General features: G+C 40.8%; 2 protein-coding genes across 3 annotated transcripts in view; both read right to left on the reverse strand.

Annotated features, from left to right (window-relative positions):
- The window catches only part of LOC143353582 (uncharacterized), a 385,968-nt gene that overhangs the window by 34,253 nt on the left and 332,955 nt on the right, over positions 1–18,760 (reverse strand). The window lies entirely within an intron of this gene.
- The window catches only part of Cad74a (cadherin 74A), a 110,448-nt gene that overhangs the window by 23,221 nt on the left and 68,467 nt on the right, over positions 1–18,760 (reverse strand). Inside the window, exon 2 of one of the 2 annotated variants that reach the window (XM_076786989.1) lies at positions 5,787–5,882. The gene's annotated coding sequence lies outside the window, so the exon portion shown is untranslated. Of the gene's footprint in view, positions 1–5,786; positions 6,081–18,760 lie in introns of those variants that run through there. The other variant, XM_076786988.1, reaches the window with a different exon arrangement.

The following is an 18,760-nucleotide window of genomic DNA, read 5'->3' on the forward strand; positions in this document are numbered from 1 at the left end:
CGCGTTACCGATAAATTCACAAGTGTCCGCAATTATCAATCGAACTTGTTTCCACCAGATTTTACATCGCCAATATTTGGATATGTACCTTCCTATTAGGGGGACCCATAAGTAATCAATTATTTTGAAATATGAAACAAACTTTGTAGTAAATTCAAGTTTTTATTTCTTAATTTCATCATTATCAAGGACAGTTGACATCTTTCAAATTTTCAATCGCTCTCTTATAGAAATCCAGGGTTCGTGAACCAAAATTAGTTTTATTTCTTAAATAATGCTCCGGAGATCTGGAAAGATCATAATCACAGGGAGCAATATCCGGTGAGTACGGGGGTGCGGTAAAACTTCCCATTGCAATTCTCTAATTTTTTCCTGAGTGAGTTTCGCTGTATAGGGCCGGGCATTATCAATTAGCAGTTTTACACCTTTTCTGTGGACTGAAGATGCCCTCTTTTTCAATAGTTCTGAATACAGCCGTTGTAATTGCTGACAATACAACTCAGCGGTAACTGTTTCTCCAGGTTTCAACAACTCAAAGTGAATTATGTCACGACAGTCTCACCAAATGCACAGTAACACCTCTCTAAGTGATAAGCCAGGTTTAGGGGTTGATATTGCGGTTTGATTTGCAGAAAGCCATTGCTCGGAACGCTTTATGTTATCACAAAGAATCCATTTTTCATCTCCGGTAACGATTCTGCTAAGAAATGGATCCCTACGAAATCTGGATAGCAATGAAGTGCAAATTGATCGACGAATATTCTCGTTAGTCTCAGATAATTGGTGCGGTACCCATATTCCTTGCCTATATGCCTTTCCCATCTCGTGTGGGTGCCTTTGTATTTGACCATGTGGATCCAAGGCTTCTCGATAATTCCTGTATACTTAATTTTGGGTCAGCTTCCACTAGAGATTTTAGGGTGTCATTATCAAACTCAACTGGTCGTCCACTTCGAGGCCTGTCAGAGAGATCATAATCGCCAGCAGGAAACCTTCTGAACCAACGTTGACACTTGTTGACCTTCAATACATCTCCGTAAACATCGCAAATTTTCTTTGTTGTCACCGTTGCATTAAATCCCGCATGAAAATGAAAAAGTATGCAATGACGAATATGATCCTCGGAAGGTACGGACGCCGCCATTTTATTACAGGGTTGTAAAAAAAATTATTAGAATATTTTGAACACAGGCTGCTCCGAAAACTGTAAAAGAACACGTGTTTCCTGTTCAACGATCGGTACAGAACTAAAGGCAAAACAAATTCTTTGCAAATAATTGATTACTTATGGGTACACCTAATATATGGAACGTAATATTACGACAGCAAATTACAATGTCGCGGAATTATCCCCACTACCGCGCGGTATACCCCGTGAGGGGTCACGAAGCTCGAAAGACCTCGGACGCCGAAGAGTGTAAACATAACACGGCTCGGGAATGTCTCCTGGACGATACATGACGCTGGCGAGATCCGCGTTGTTGACATACATCGAGAAATCCCTGTATATTCAATTTTATGCAGCGTAGCTCGAGCAACAAGCAACGTCCCGTTAAAGGCGTTTCGTTTGTTTATTATGTTTTCGCCGCGTCGCGCCGCGGAATTAATTTCTGTGCCATCTAGATAGAAAGCTTTTTCTTCTCGCGCGAGCGTGTTTATCGCGGGGCGTTTGTTCCCATGGAAAAAAAATCGCTGAGGCACTGTGCGACAGAATTCGCTGAGGTAACGCGTGGCAAAATGTGTCACGGGATAATGCATATTCGCGTCGCGAGTGCACGGTCAGATGTACTTCAATGGTACCATCAACTTGAACGCCTCAGTGTGATCACTATGGTCATTATTCTGCGGTTGTATTCAAAGAATTGCTTACGTATAATGGTGACAATTTTTTTCATCAAATCGTGTTGCTTATGTTTTTTTTTTTTTAGTGATTCTGTGCGAGTTCTGGGTATCTGAATTGATCACACTTTGACACATTTTCGAAAAAGAAATTTATAAAATTGTCGCTATTTACCTTTCCAATTTATGGATTTTTTACCATCATATCGATTTAATACCGGGGATTGTCTTGCACAAGGTTGGAGCAATTTGTTTTCCGAGTTGAAGGTTGAAACACAAACCGAAAAGCAATTTATTAATTTAATTGACATATTGGGAAGCTACAGTGAATCCCACTAATATTCGGACGCTCTTAAAAATCGTATACATTTGTCAATATTGGACTATACTACTAGAATTTTTTTGAGAAGTTAGAAGAAATGTTAAATTAAAATTGCAATTGGTCGAAATTGCAGAGGAAGTACTGAAAGATGTATTTTGCAACATTTTGAAAAATTTAAAAGGTACGTTTTGTATATCTGTATGAATTATACATATTCGGAATATTTCATAAAAATCGGGCAACGTTGCAATGAGCTACAAACGTTTAACGATGAAAGCTTAAGGGTGAAAATCGCAGAATTTCGCTCATTGCAATCTTGACCGATTTTTATGAAATTCTCAGATTATGTATAATTCATACAGATCAACAAATCGTATTTTCCAATTTTTCAATATAAGTCCACATAAAAAAATTGCAAAATACTTTTAGTATATTCTTTGCAATTTCGACCAATTGCAATTTTAATAAATAAATAAAATATTTTAATAAATATTATATTTAATATATTATATTATATTTTATTATATTTTTTTAAATATTTTAATATTTTTTCGTAAATAATTCTTTTCACTTTATGTAGCAAACCAATTGTGCTAACTTCTTAAAAAACTCCAAGTCGTATGGTTCAATATTAACAAAGTTATACGATTTTTAACCCCTAGCACTCGAATGGCGACTGTAAGGCGTCTCTAAAAATTGCTGTATCGTTACTCAAAATATTTTTTACATTTTACAATTCAGTATTCCAAGAGTAAATTGCACCATTCTCGTATGTAAAACATAAAAAAAAATTATATGGAAAAGAAATATTCTAGGTCGGAAGAAATGTTTCGTTTTGTAATTAAAATAGCTTCGAGTGCAAATGGTTAAAAGCGTCCGAATATTAGTCATTGTATATTGAGTTCGCTACATGGGCGAAAGATGATCTCTCGGACCTCCGACGTTGACACGCGAAGACAATTACACCTGGCGAAAAAATTCGCTCTCAACTACAAGAAGGGCAGCATAGGTTCGTGTTCTTCGAAACGAACGGTACCAGGAAGTACGTCGGAGAGGTTCCAAGGTGAATGATACATCTTCGAGAGATGTTATCGCGAAACGCGCGACATCCTGTCCGCGAAGGAAGTCGAGGAGCCGGTTGCAAAAAAATGGCGAGCGAAGAAGAAGAGCGCAAACGCGTGGCAGGACGCTGGTTTTCTTAGTCATTCATCCTGGTATCACCTGGTCGCACAGTGTCAGGATTCCAGGCGCGTAACGTAATGGCGTTCGGTCGTTTGAAAGGAAGGGAGGGGGGGGGGGGGAGGGTACCATAACGGTTTTTTCTTTTGCTCCCCCCTTTCGCGCGCCACGGCTTCTCCGTTTTCTGGGCTTCTCTCTGTTTCACCGCCTTTCCCGGCGATTAACGAGTCTAGGACGCCGGGTCCTCGCGCGCACCAGCGCCGCGGGAACAGTTACCCGCTTGTGCACTCTTTTGCTTTCCAAGAGAAAATCGGTCTCGCGGATTCGCGAGAAGGTTCTACGCCACTGGGAGGCCGGCGAACAGCGGCGCGTGAAATTTCATAGAGGCCGTCTCGAAACCGCCCGCGGCCGTCAATCCTCGATTACCAGCGGATTTATTTGTCTATTCAACGAGCGGACCGTAAACTTTGCATCCCGAAGCGGAAGCTATTCGCAAATCGGAGACTGACTTCAGTTATCTAGGATTAGCTACGCCATTGTTTACCCGTTGACCGGTCAACTTTTCTGTTGTGCACGCTTGCAGGAATTTAATGTCCCTTGATTAGTAGACTATTTTTGCGCGGAAGAAATTGCAAAAGAGATGCTCAGAAAGCTGAAAATGGTACAGAACTATATCGTCATACATCAGGAAATTATTTTGTAATCAATTTATCCGCATATTTTTCCCGTTCTACATTTTATCTACTCATTTTTATCATAAATGAAATCCACTGTCTATTAACACGTTCGCGGACGCGAACGCTGTAGCATTCATTCTCATAGCGACGCAAAATGACACGAATGCTGTAGCATTCAAATTTTAAAGCCAATTTTCATTTATTTAACCCTTAAGTGCATAGGTAAACTAAATATTAGGAACATGAATGCATACATGGGGTCCATTGAGGAATTTATAATCCATTAACAATTTATTTCTGTAAACTTTCTGTAAAACTGTAAAATTTCTGTAAACTAAAAATGGCGAGTCTAAAAATGTTAACACAAAATCCAATACTGGGGTCCTTCGCGGACCCCACTCGTGCATTTAAGGGTTAATTTTACACAAACTTAAGTTTTTGTAATTCATATACATTTCAAAGTAATGACCAACTGGCATTACCAATGACAGTTAACTTATTAATATTGTTTACGTCTAATCAGATTTCGGATAGTACGACTAGTTTCAAGAAAAACTGCCTGCCTATTTTCGCAGCTCACTGAAATTTTTACTGTCCGTGAACGTGTTAATTAAACGACCTTTGAACCACCGAATAGTGGACCATTCGGACAATGTTCAACACCGTTCGTACATTCATCGAGCAATTTTTTCAAACTCGTTTTTGGAAGTATTTTCTATAGATCTATTTGTTTATTGGCTCCTACTGAATTGAATAACCATATTGTCACAGTAGTCAAAAAGGGGGATCTTTTGAATTGATCAGGTCATCCCACAAGTAGTGGAAACTTCATTTTACATATTTGTTATGGTTACGTTACACGAAACTGGCTTCTCACAGGCTTGCAAAGAGCGCTGAGTGAATTTAATCATCTCCTAGCGACAAATATGAATAGAACAGAGAAACAAAATGGACGATGTGCCACACGGACATTCGGCTCTCAACGCCCTAAAACCGACTGGATTTTCTGTCGAGGTCAAGGTTGCGCTGCTCGGGGGTGTGGGAAAATTCGCGAATTAATCGATACGAATTAATGATCTAGCAATTTGTCCGCGAATATTCCTGTTCCACGAACTTGACACCGGCTCCGCGAAGCCGAGACATCGACTAGCCCGCTCATGCCAGTCAGACTGGTTTCCGTCGGAGTGGCGAAAACGGTGACGGTAGTTTGGCAAGATCCGCGTGCCTCGAGGCATTGTCATAGTGCCATTACGCTTGCGGTCTATGGGAGATCGGTATGCAAGAACCGGGAGAACGTATATTCAAAATAGAAATGACTGCGTCCAACTCGCACCTTCGCATCGAGTATCTCTAATCCCTCAAAGGCAGAAATAAAAAAAGGAATTCGAAGATCACCGAAGCGGAAAGTCAGCTCGAAAAAGATGGGCACCAGAAAAGGAGCGATTAAATATCAACCGTAATGTCGCGCATCGAGATGTCGCAATTCCTCGCAGGTCAAGGAAATATCAACAGGATACGGTTGCACTAACGCGACAACTCGCGGCGGACAGATTACGCTCAATATAAAAGGATTTCGTGTTTCGCAAGGCTAGACCGGCTGCTTGAAAGGTGCTCGCTCCGAAAACGGAGTAACTAGTTTAGAACAGCAATTAATTCGAACGTCCAGGATCCTCGAGCGAAATGCCTGGCGTTATAGTCCTGGTTTTTATCGTGTCCCCGGGACTTTTGCAATCGGTCGCACCGCGAACGATATCCTTCAAGGTCCTTACCTCATAAAGTCGGTTCAAGATCCTTCTTCCCCAGCAGCGCGGCGTATCAACTCATCGCAGCACGTGTATTTTTTCCTCTCTTTTGTTTTGTTCTTTCTTGGTCGATCGCTGACTATCCCCGGGCACTTGCTTCTCAGTTCAAGGAACGTTCACGTATTCACTGAACCTCATGACGCACCGGCACACGGCTATCTGTACAACTATTCCCCCCGGTTTCTCTATCCTCTCGGTTTCATGAGTCGTCGTCGTCGTTTCGGAAAAGAACCGATGTCTGCCAGCCAATGGACAGGTCTACACTGCATCCTAAGGAGGTATGCGGCCTCTGCTATGGGAGTGGAAGGAATGGAGAGAGAGAGAGAGAAACACAGCTCCGCTCGAAGGAGAGGCTACAGTCTGTGCCCCGTAACACCGAGCGAAAGGGGGGCGAACCTTTTTGATCCTTTTGTGCCGAGACGTGCCAGGTGAGTCTCTTTCGTGGTTCCATCATGGCCGTGAAACGGACCCACAGGAATTGAGCACCACTGTTGCCCGAAATACTCATTGGTATCGGACCTCTGGAGCACACCGCTCCAATAAATTATCGAGACACCGTGTAATCTTTTGTCTCTTGCATTCGCGTGTTCAAAAAATCGGAGAATATTCTGCCTGTGCTCCTTTTCAAGAGTGAATTCACGTTTTCTCTTTTCTTTTGGAATCCTATGAATTCGTAGAGTTTAAAGAATTTTTTCCCCAGGTTCATTTCGATGTGGCCTTTTAAAAAGAAGTTTCCCCTTGTCGGTGATCTCGGAAAAGTTGATCTGCGATTTTCTGTTGCGATTCTATCGAATTTCAAATGAAGTTTGCATCGAAATTATTTATGGAAATTGTGGGGTTCGACAGGTGTTTGTTTTAGAACTTTTTGTAAAACAATCTTCACCGTTTCAGCGATTCCAAGATGGAAAATTTGGAATGTTTTCCTGGCCGATTTTTTTACAGAATTGATGTACATATTATGAATTTCTGAAGCCATTGAAAGTTTGGATCTCTCGAATAAGTGAAAATTTGAAACCGTGCTCGACGATCAAGACTTTGAACGGTGATTAACAATACGAGGTCCGGGTAAAATAGCACTTGAAACCGACACGAAATCCGCGTTTAATTAGTATCGAATAGCTATTAGCCGGAACGTTTTCGCTTATCTTTATTTACACACTGAAAAACGTTCTGCTTTCCACTACATTGCATCTCGTATATTTCGCGAGCGAATTAGTTTGGGCGAGTGTGTAAATATTACATGCTCTGTAACTCCGCGCTCTTGTACAAATTTTAATTAGCCTTCACACTCTTTTAAGCATATGAAAATATATTAAAATACTCTCTTACAACTGTGCCATTACTGCTCCACATTATGCTCGAGAGCACTGGAATAAAAACGGCCGAGAATAGTGTTCGATTGAAAGTTTTACGCCACGAGGTACTGAAAACAGTTTCAATGGCGGATAATTAAAATTCGCCTCGCGTTCAATCAAAGAAAAGAGCGCTCGCGGAAGCGACGGAGTCCAGTTAGAAAGTTCAAGTAACAGAATGAACAAACAAGCTTTGTAATATAATTGAAACACAGTAATCATCGTTTTAATGTCCTCTTTAGCAACCAGACTCGTATTTTATGCTATCCTAGCCCGGTTCTCACCGGTCGCGTCTGCTTTTGTGAACACGCAACAATCCGACGACGTGATTCCCATAAGAAGAGCAGCGTTCGTCAACGGGTACCCGACACCATGAATTACTGTCTCTATTTGCCACCATCTCTCTGTTATTTATGCGGCTTAGCATTCGCTCGTAATTTCTGCGGCAACCGAATTCCACGGTCTGAAATCACGAAACTCCATCTCTGGTAGTTTAATATTAAAACCTGATTTTGCTGTAATTATATATCTCTCGCATCGATCGACAGTAATCGTGATTAGACTGCGGAGTCTTCTGCAACATAAAAATCGCACGAGGCAGTCGTACAAAATAGAGGAGCCGAACAAAACTGTATTTATTCGCTCAATACTTTTAATAAAGTGAGAATAATTATGCTTTTAAACCCTAATGATTTCACAGGTTTGTATGCTCACTGGCCACTTTTGTCAAATGTGCACACAAAATCTGCAGTTCTCAAACTTGTACAAATTTTTGTATATTTTGTGTGCCAAAAGAATTCAACGATCACTTATATTTTATGCATACAGCTAGACGTCGAGAGATTTAAATAGATACAGAAGATTTTGAACGTGGTGCTCAATTTTCATTTGAACCCTGACATAAGTGTCGAAAGAGTGACCATGTATCCATATATCTTTGTTCCTAGCACTTCTACTATAATTTCAAATCTGCCTTCCGACTGCTTCAATTAAATCCTAATTTTCCACCTCGCATCATCTTGATTATTACAAATAGGCGACATATTTTATGCACTTATGACAGAAATGAATAGGTTAAATACAAAACTGACGATTGACTTGGGCAATTCTTATTTTTAATCACCCCTCGCATAAATAGAGAGTGGATGCTACATGTCGAGGGATGAATCACAATGTTCGCACGATCATCGACCGGAGTCGGCACAAAATGACTAGAAAGTAGCAAACAGAATCTCTATAATTCGAAGCAGGAAATCTGCGAGAAGGAGGAGCCGGGAACAAGTCCGTTGCATCCTTAGCGCACCCGCACACGGACAGGTTTGGCTGCAAGTTGGATGCACCGGAGCGTCCTACCGGAAACGACGCACGGCACACTTACGGAAGCCGCGGCGATGCACATGCTCGCACGTAGAGCTTCCCGGCACGGCGTCCCGCGGGACGCGTGCACTCGGTGCACTCGGTGCACTCGCCCGATAATCCGAGACGAGCAAACCGGCAATTCCGTCGTGCCGTTTATCGTCGTTTCGTGGCCGACGTACCAGGCGCATTCCTTTTCGATCGTCGATAAGACCACGAGGAAGTCGAGGATGGAAACGAGGAAGACACGCGTTCCTGGAAAATTAGCGGCCCTCGCGCAGATAATCAGCCCTGCCGAGGTTTCCTCTTGCGAGCCGCCAGCTGCCGATTACAAATAAAATCGAACGATAATTAACGGATTATTTGCAAATCCGAACTCTGCCGGATAGTCCCTCCTTGGTCCGAAAGATGGTTATTGTTGGACTGCGGAGTTTTATGGTAAAATAAAAATTGTCTGCATTCATTGAAAAATACAGCAGCTACATACACTATTATATCAGCTATTACTTTCTTTTCTTGACGCTCCGTTGGCTCCGCTACGGTGTCATCTAACTTATCTCTGAGTAACTGACTCTGAGTCATCTGAGAGGCATTTGTCAAAATTAAATGAGACAAAATAATATGTACTGTGCGTGCCGCACAAGAAGTCTCGTGAAAGGAATGCGGGGCTGATTGGTCAGAGTGGAACGGGCACGCCTCTAGCTGCTCTATTGGCTACAGCGGTTGCGCATACTATGCAGCGTGTGACGTCAAAGCCTAATCATGTGCCTACTGGAGCATCAACTTCTTGCGAGGCAGGGACAGTACCTTGATTGGCATTTCCAAAGGGTACTTAGAAAAAATCGATTTTTTCATTTTTCCTTATAAAAGAGCGTAACTTCGTCCGAGCCTGTAGAATTAAATATTTAATTTTCAGAACTCGCGTTGTGCAGCAGAACGGAAACATTGTTCCGAGCCAACAGTCTAGTCTCTTCCCAAATAGCCTCTGAAAAAAGAGAAACAATCAGCCATAAACATTAATTAATCCGTGAGAAAAGGACCGTAGTAAAGAATCGTGCGATGAACCCCATACACTCGCGGGCTTCTTAAAAATTCTCTAAAACCCCGTCGATCCTTGCGGCTATAAATTCTATCCGCAACGTTCTCACGAGCTGATCGGCTAATTAATAGGTTAGCCGACATCGCCGGTAATTAAGGGATCGACGTGGCCTTACGCAATTCCGGCAAACTCCTGGACACGCCGACTTTCTCCGAATCTAAAACCGGCATCGAACAATGTTGATCGTTATCTACACCCTTGTTATACGTCGCCGGGTACAAGAAAACGGAGCCACGGCGGGCTCGATGCAACGCATAATTACCAATTGGAGCGTATTGCTCGAAACCGCACACGTGCGTGCGACAAGCATGACGATCGGCGCCGATGCAGCAGCCATTGCGCCGTAGTCCCGAATGAAGATCTCGAAGATCGTAAGTAAGCAACTTTCTTCAAAGTTATAAAAACGATTCGTTCGAAACGTCTAAACGTTTGTTGGCAACATTATTGGTTCAACGCGAAGAGGAATATAAAACTAAAGAATGTGGACTCGGACAAGTCGACAGTTTGCTTTCTAAGTTTGCTTTCTAAAGAGTTATATTCAATTGTTGTTATTCTACTTGTACTCCTATCTTTAATCGTATTGAATTATTATTACTACGAATGACGAAGTTACGAACGATAACTCTGATTTCAATTTTTACGTATTTTCGATTTAATTGCTACAGTAAAAAATCGACTGAAGACTGTGGATTTTCATTAAAAATAGAAACTTTTACTAATTTGAACAGGTTAAGGGCCCGGTCTTCGTAGATTCGCGATAAGGTAGAGTGACTACATTACCGTCAAAAAATGGTTTTACGTGCCTCAAGTTTTCGTCCTTGCACGATACATGACCAGTGTTGTTGACATATATCGAGAATTGACTGTATTATGTTCTACAGTGATCTGTGGTGGTCCGAAGTTCCTCTGATACATTTAATATTCTCCTAAGTTGATCTTGAATCAAATAACTCGAGTACATCGTTGAATTGATTCGATTTATTGATTCGATTCGGTCTTCGTAGATTCGCGATAAGGTAGAGTGACCACGTTACCGACAAAAATAGGCGAAAAATGGTTTTACGTGCCTCAACTTTTCGTCCTTATATAAGAATATTTTGTCGCTGGTAAAGGGCTCGTTCGAAAGAGGAAGGTTCAATCTAGTGTGCGCTGGTCATGAGCTGACGAGATTATGCGAATATTTGGTAACATAAGCGTTAGAAGTAGGCCAAAAATGGACGATGTGCATGCCGTGGAATCCGAGCATTTTTCTGTCATTGGATGAGTTTTCTGGATGATGTCGAGACCAGCGCGCGCTAGAAAATATCTCCAGCTACAAATTGAGCTATATTTTGTCTCGATTCTCTGCGAAACAAAGCCAAAAACTTGAAGGACGTTTTTGGCGTCAGAATTTCTTAATATCGATAATACAGAGCAAAAAATGTGACAAGTTTAGTCACAGACTTAAGACCAAGACGGATCTTAAGTCTGTGTCTGAAGCCTGTGAATGGAAATTATTAATTAAAAAGTCACGCGACTATCCCGGGCCCTTAAAAGTCATTTTTAACACTCCGCCTGGGTTTGTTTAATTTCTTCCTCCGCATTTTAACTCTTTGGGGCTAGATGGGTTTAAAACTATCCCACCTTTTGCTTAGCTTTTCATGCATGGTGGGATATATTTTAACCCACCTCGAAAAGTTGAAGTTACTCATAGTCATACAGTTTAATATTTTATTTAAAGTTTTTCATTCAGTTGACAATGCTATGTACCGATGGTAAATGTGTAAATAAGTGGGAAAAAAATGTATGCAAATCAAAACGCATCAGTAGGTTGTGTGTGCTGCTGTTATTAAGTTTGGCGCATAGTTTGAAGCAGTGAATTTGCAAAATTCTGTGCAACTAAGGTGTTTATTTTCTTGAGAAGCGTGTGCCTCAAAGAGTTAAATCTTTCTAGAGGTTCGAGTAGGTATTCTCCTGGATTCGAGAGGGTCGAGTCGGCCGCGCAAAAGCAAAAGTTTCATCGAGCTGCCGTGCAGCCTATTTCTTTTCTTTTTTGTTTTCTTTTTTCGTTTGCCTTCGCCGATTTCTTTAGCCGGGGGCGATCGACAGGCTGAAAAAGTTGAGCCGCGCGGAAAGAAAGACGACGAAATCGACGAACGCCGGAAAGTGAGAGGGACGGCAGAGGCAGCCGGGAAAGGATGTTGCTGAAAAGACAAGAACGAGATTATTTGCGACCTCTTCCTTCATGCCATTCGGCTTTCGCTTCTTCTCTCATCCGTCAGGTAAATATAGAGGCAAGAGACGGTTTTAGCGGATGTTGAAGGCGTACAGCAATACTGGAGAGCTAAAATCTTTTGATGAACGTATTCATATTTTTCTTATCAATTATGGACAGATTTAACACTTTGGTCGCCAAACTAGAAACCCGAAAAATTCCATAAAATCAAAGTAAGTTATCTAATGAAATAAAAATTGCAAAAAATTAAACGTACGATACTGAGTAATCCTCCAACTTTCCTGCATGTTACAGATCCTAATCAAGGTTAGTACAATGAATGTATCAGCGTATAAATTCATTTTAAAATCTGCACAAATAATTCCGTCACCCACATATGGGTGACGTGGCATTCAACGTGTTAAGAGTAATTCGAATAGAAAACATTGTTGGAAGCAAAAGTTTATCGAAAGAATCGAATTTTCCAGGCGAACTAATTGTCCGGAAGAAAAATGTTTTAGAGTGAATAATCTCTATACCTAATTCTAGAAACTCGTTCGACGATTTGGGACAAAAATTGTGGAAGTTATATGCAAAACGATCCTTGTTTGTATTTTTATAGAGAAAGATGGTAGGTTATCATTTATGACTCATTTTGTACAGATTCAATATTGATGCCCACTGTCCACTTTATGCAGAGTTTCATTCTACATCTTCACTTAAAATTTCTAATTTATACATACATATAATTTAGTCGCATTTATTCCTACGACATATTTAAAATCCTACATTTTTTCAAAATGTTCACGAAGAATGGAGCGATTCCAAAATCGACCAGGAAGAGAAACGAGTAAAATAACGTTTAAAATGTTGTTTGTTTTAGCGTAATCAAGTTAACGAGACAGTGAATGTAGTTAAAGGAAGGGAGATTGCGATGGAAGAGAGGAACGAAAGGGAAATTGTGTTGCGCAACCATAAACTCGGTAGGAAGTAAGTCCGCTTCCGGTTTCTATTTCGCGGTTTAGTTCCATTGTGGTGGAAATGAATAACGCTGGACAGACATTGCTCAACAAATTTTTCACAATGGACTGCCATTTCCTGACCGCGAAAATTCGATCGCTGTGTTTGGAAACGTGAAACGTCCAACACCACGTTACAAGAAATTGAAAAAAAAACAACAACTAAAAATTGTCTGCCTTAATCGTAAGAAACTACAGTTAAAAAGAATGTGTCTGTTGTTTTAATACATTCAATAAACTGAAAATAATGTACTCCTCTAATAGTTTCACTGGGGGCAGTTTACTTGCCCCAAATGCATGAAATTCACGGTCTGGTTGTAAATGTTCGATCAAATAGGTAGTATAACATTTTAATTGAACAACTAGTTTCGAAATACTAAAGAAATTAGCGGCACTGTTTGAAAGGTTTTCGGAAGCTTTCTAAGGAAGAATCCAGGACGAGTTGCTTCAAGCTATTTTATCGGTGGGCATCTACGATTCAGAGTTTCAGTAAAAACCGATAAAATTCGTGCAACTTTGGAGCCTCTGTTCGCTTTTTTCAGCGGGGATAGCGAGATTTGCGAGAGTGGAAAGGTCGGGCAAACAGGATGGCGGGAACGGGGGCGTCTCGAAGGAGAGGAAGAGCACGAGGCGGCGAGGAAAGAACGTTGGAAAGACGAGAAGAGAAGGTGTACAGTTACCGGAGGCCGAGGCGAGCAGCTCCACCTCCGACGATAAAGTATCGGCCGGCTCTGAAAAGTCGGACAGAGCCGTGTTTTCACCTTTAGCGAGACGATTCCGCTCGTATCCGCTTGGATCGCGCGGATTTTCTCTCGACGACCGTTCGAGAAGGACGTCGTCGACGTTCCTTCGACGATCGAACGCTGCCTCTCATTACGTATTCCGATCCTAGATCGTTATCACCGGCAGAAGTTCGAAGTAATCGTCCGCACGCGAATGCCGAACGCTTACGTCGAAGGTCGGGACATTCTCAGCGGCATACCTTCACCGGCATCGCCTCCATGCAACTCTAAATGTCAATTGATTAGTATTAGGGACGTGCGATATGTCTCATTTGACGCCCGACATGTAATTCTTACAAGCACCATTTGCATTTATGACGAAAAGAGGACACTTGAAACAGCAGAAACATTAGGGGAACATAAAAATACTGTCATGTTATTTTTAACCCACTCGACCTATTAACACGTTAACTGCCACGTCAGTCACATCTGACTGACAGTGATTTTTGACTGGGTTTAGAAATTCATTTTTATTGTGTGATATTCAGGTAGACCGAATTTTATTGGAATCTTTCGAATTCGAAAGGATCAAGAAAACGTCCCCTATAATACATTTGAAATTTCTAGTTTTGGTTTCATTAATTAAACTACTCCGATTTTGTAAGAATCTCTGGGGTTGATGTTTGGCGCTTAACGCGTTAAGAAAGAAAATCAAGCATATAAATCAAGAATATAGAACATTTTTATTTCATATAAGGATCCGCCATTCTCGTAATCATGCTTTTCTATAATGCTATCAATGAACACTTCGTCCAACAAGTGTGTAAGTTATAAAATTATGGAAAATCCTTCCATTACAATGAGCTTCTAAAACCACATACTTGACTTCGAATTTATCCTCGCACAGAAATAAATCGTGATACTGATCTTTCTTCTTTAATAACTCATTGTAAGCTACGTTTCTGTCCGGTTCACCATCTCCCACAACAAATTGTTTTCTCAGGAAGGTGTTCTTCTCCGCCCGGCTCTAATTATAAGAAATTATCGCCGATCCGATTAAAAATCAGTTTAATACGACCTGCGAATTTCTACGTCGTTAAATACCTCCGCAGACTCTCCTGCGTTGTCGTTCGTCCGCCAGTTACCTCATCTTCGTCGGCGTATCTGTCGTAATCGCACGGTGTCACGTGCAACACAATGACAGCCACGCAAGTGATCGCATCTGCTTGTTCATAGACGCAGCCATTGTCGCGGAGCAAGAGGAAGAAAGCCGTGGGATAGAGTGTCCTGTTGCACAAAGATCGCCGGTGTCTTCTCTCTTTCTTGCGCTCGACCGGCTTCTGCTCGGAGCGGTTGTTGCAGGTCTGGGAAAACTCCCGTGAACTATATGAAACATGGGTGTTGCCAGTTAGTTAACCCACTTCTCACGCAGCACGCCTTTTGCAGGCAAAACCATTTAAGGCGATCGGCTCTATTGCCTCGACGCCATTTTCCGATCGACCACACGCAGGAATTTCGTGTCCGAGAATTTTTCGGTTGGCCCGATCGAATTTCGGGAGAATCCCTGTGCCATGTAGATGCCGATAACTTAAAAAATGTTAAAACCTCGAGGAAATTGCCAATTTCGTGCCCCTTAAAAAATTCTAAGACCTATTTAAACCGCCATATTGTGTAATAAAATTCGTTTCCATCTTAAGAATACTTGCTTCCAAAATAGAAATACCAAGTTTCAAAATAGGATTCTTTACCTTTTCGACGAACTAAAATTGAATTGAACGATAACGGTTGATGTACAAGAATTTAGCAGCTTAAACAATATAAGTATCATTATTCTAAACTGAAACTTAAGCTTTCACCGCGGCGCCATTTTCCGATCGAACACCCGCAGGAATTTCGTGTCCGAGAATTTTTCGGTTGGCCCGATCGAATTTCGGGTGAATCCCTGTGCCATATAAAAAATTATAAACCTCGAGGAAATTGCCATTTTCGTGCCCCTTAAAAAATTCCAAGACCTCGAGGAAAAATATATTTTCCCAAAGTCAATTTAAACCGCCATATTATGTAACAAAATTCGTTTCCATCTTAAGAATACTTGCTTCCAAAATAGAAATACCGAGTTTCAAAATAGGATTCTTTACCTCTTCGACGAACTAAGATTGAATTGACCGATAACGGTTGATGTACAAGAATTTAGCAGCTTAAACAATATAAGTATTATTATTCTAAACTTAAAATCAGAGCCAAAGATTAAAACAACTTCTGAAACGGTTTAATACAATTTCTGTTCATTCGTTAAAGTAATTTTCCGAGCAAAATTGTCAAAGGAATGCGATACATAAATTAATGGAATAAGGAGAACGAGGGGCACGCGACCACCAGGCCCAACTGTGGAAGTATTATTTATCGACGTGGCCAATAAATTATCCAATTAGAGCGAATCGTTTCGGAGGTCTTCTACGAACCCTTTTTCCGTTTTCGACAGTGTCCTCCTCTGCGTTCCTGCACGCCCCTTTTTTTTATTTGATCTTCGATTTTGCACGCACCGGGTAGCAAATCTTTCGTGTAATTCCCAATATCCTCCGCGGGCAGATCGAACATGTGTCAGAAATGGTGTCGATTTCACGGCGTCCTTTTATCGATGAAACGGCACGAATTTTCAAAGTGTGAAAAAGGGTTGGTTGTACGCCCTTCTGCCGGAGAGGGTGCCTCACCTCTTTTAGCTGTCGGTGTTGGATTAAAAAACGACCGTGAATGTTGCTTTCTACACATTTTACAGGAACAAATCAATCTTATAAAATTTCGAGGAAAATTGCGTTTTAAAACTTGTGATAGTACCATTCTAGAAAATTTGTATTTCCTTCAATGAAAAGTACCACACAAGAAAAAATATAATTTAGAAAATGCGTTAATATAAACTTAAGTAAGCAGTAAACTTTGTTTATACTTTGTCCATGAATGTTGCATCGAATGAAAATTAAGTAAATTTAACCACTAAATTCTCTGTAGGAATATTGTTATTATTTTTCATGTATTGCTCCAACTTTTTGAGAACTTTCTATTTGTTCTTTCAGAAACGAAATATACAAGTCATTTATAATAAATTTCCCTCGGTTTACGCAGAAAAATCCTAAAATCGTAGCAATGGTGTCCATCGTTCCCGGCGGATCATTTTCCCGGCAATAAAGAAACCGTGTAGCAATTTAAAATGGCAACTTTCGCGCGTCCATGTTCTACGTCGTGAAATTATTCTAACTGTAACTTTCTCGTCGATAAACATTTTTATACGGACCGTTAAACTAAAAGCTTGCGAATATTTTCCGGGAGATCGTGAACTGCGATGGATTAGGCAACGCGGCTCGCGTTTATAGCTGCAATAAAATGACAATTTCACCGAGGAATGACAATTTCTTCGGAGCGTCTTGACATTTGCGTTCCTTCCGACGAGATTAGATCCGCGCGATGATGTTGAAGTTGATGATCCGTGAAAATGTTTAGCAGGACACGAGACCGTGACGATTTTCGAAGGCGAAAGAATCTGGTTAGCCGGTGCATAATCGCGATTATTATGGACGAGCACCTTCGATGCAAATGCGACCCGTAAAGAGCGGTATTATGTACGGCTTTCGTTTAGCGTCAGTTCGATAGGCTCGATCGAATCGGATCAAACCGTGTCATGCAAATCACGTAGCATCAATTCCATTGATGCATTAGGCTATTTTATCTCTGACGTAGACCTTGTAGAGGCGAAGAATAAAAATGCTATTCGTACATTTTAAGTATTATTCTTCCGTATACAGAGTGTTCATTTGAAAACTTTCCAGCCGAGTATCTCGAAAAATATGAAAGACATTAAAAAAGTGTAAAACACGTGTCCAAGGATTTCGAGGGGGAAAGAGGGGGGCAGTATCGGTTTTTTATTTGGCTGGCGTTTTCAAGGTCATTTGAAGGTCAACTTTGTTTTTTCAAATGGAAACCTATATTTTTTATTATCGGATCTCATTGTACGTAAAAAGACCAGCAATTTTCGTAGGATACTTTTTTTTATCTGCGCACTAGTTTCGGAAATATTTAAAGCGAGAAAGTTTGTAATTTCTTCATAACTGTAACAAATTTTTATAAATTAATATCTTTCATACTTCTCGAGATGTTCGGCTCGAAAGTTTTCAAATGAACACCTGGTATATTATTCTTCCATATATATAATTTCCCCAAAGAATATGACATGAATAATTAGTACCATTAAGTCTCTCGAATAATACTGTGCTTGCAAGTTTCGCTTTGTTTTAATACACAGAAGCAATATGGGTTAACGATAGTGTTATTTAATATCGATTTATATAAATAAAAACTTCGACGAGTAAATGGAAATGTATGTTTTCGATGCAAACAGGTCGGTTTTGCAAATTTGCTGTTCGCAGAGTAGCAATGATACTTATACGAATATCAAAGGGGTGAGATTATGAAGGGTATTAAAAATTTAAAAATGCAAGAAGTGTGTATTAAAAATGATTCTTGATTAAACTTTACCTAATATAAAATAAGTATGAATGGTACACAACGTTGTTCGCGAATAGCTAATGAATTCTCTCGGGGTCAATAAAGAACTTGATCTTCGAATTCATGCTTACTAAAACATCTCGCCTCGTGTTAGCGACGAAATATCCAGCGCATAATCAATTTTAAAACGCCATGGAAACGACAGCGCTCGACGCCATAACGGCTCGCGTAAAAAGAGCGTGCCAATGGCTGTTTACTCGAAGAGGGTATCTGGCAAAGTGCAAAAGGAAATCGTCGAGTTGTTCGGGAAATTATCGGTCGGAAGCATAGCAATTATGTAAATCTTATGGTCGAACAGTTTTGTAATTTTCGCTCATTATACGCATCATTATCCGTCTTCCGTTTACGGGACGGGAGGAATTTCAAGCCGGCATTCTAAGGGCGAGTGTAATTACTGTACTCGCGTGTTCTAAACTGTTACCGTGCATCAATAATACGTAAACTCGAATTACTATCATCGTTAATCGCGAACGAAGGATGCAGGAACTTTTAATTTCTTCCGGGGAAACGCGTCCTGGATCATTAGTCAGTATCAGAGGTGATGGAGATTAATTATCGAACTCGAAGGGGGAAGAAGAAATCGAGAGGAGACGGAAGATCGCATCTGTATCTGATAGAATGTGCTCGCATTGAACAAATTGT

This window comes from Halictus rubicundus, chromosome 4, assembly GCF_050948215.1.
Source record: "Halictus rubicundus isolate RS-2024b chromosome 4, iyHalRubi1_principal, whole genome shotgun sequence".
NCBI classification, from domain to species: Eukaryota; Metazoa; Arthropoda; class Insecta; order Hymenoptera; family Halictidae; genus Halictus; species Halictus rubicundus.